This window comes from Nannospalax galili, unplaced genomic scaffold (assembly GCF_000622305.1).
Source record: "Nannospalax galili isolate Female #2095 unplaced genomic scaffold, S.galili_v1.0 scaffold1225, whole genome shotgun sequence".
Classification (NCBI taxonomy): Eukaryota; Metazoa; Chordata; class Mammalia; order Rodentia; family Spalacidae; genus Nannospalax; species Nannospalax galili.
The window spans coordinates 152,928-153,385 of NW_008352717.1; the positions used below are offsets into that span (position 1 = coordinate 152,928).

At 49.1% G+C, this 458-nt stretch overlaps 1 non-coding gene across 1 annotated transcript; it reads left to right on the plus strand.

Moving 5' to 3' along the window:
- Positions 1-295: 295 nt before the first annotated feature.
- On the plus strand, positions 296-453 carry LOC115067135. The gene has a single exon (XR_003846567.1). It is a non-coding gene; the product is annotated as a U1 spliceosomal RNA (small nuclear RNA).
- Positions 454-458: the final 5 nt, after the last annotated feature.

Sequence of the window (458 nt, forward strand, 5' to 3'; positions counted from 1 at the left end):
GAGCTGGGCATGGTGGCACATACCTTTAATCCCAGCACTTGGGAGGCAAAGGCAGATGGATCTCTGTGAGTTCAAGGCCAGCTTGGTCTGCATAGTGAGTTCCAGAACAGCCAGGCCTACATAGAGAGACCCTGTATCAAAGCAAAAACTAAAATAAACCAGACATGGTGGCACAGGGCAGGCCTGTAATGTCAGCCCTTGTGATGCCAGGATGACATAGGGGGATTGCTGCATGTTCAAGACCAGCCTGGGCTACAGTGAGACCCTGCTGCAAAAAATACTTAAAAAATTTAAAATACTGGCAGAGGAGATACCTTGATCACGAGGTGGCTTCCCCAGGGAGAGGCTTATCCATTGCACTCCAGATGTGCTGACCCCTGCGATTTCCTCAAATGTGGGAAACTCAGTGACATAAGTTGTGGTAGTGGGGGACTGCGTTCATGTTCTCCCCTAAATAA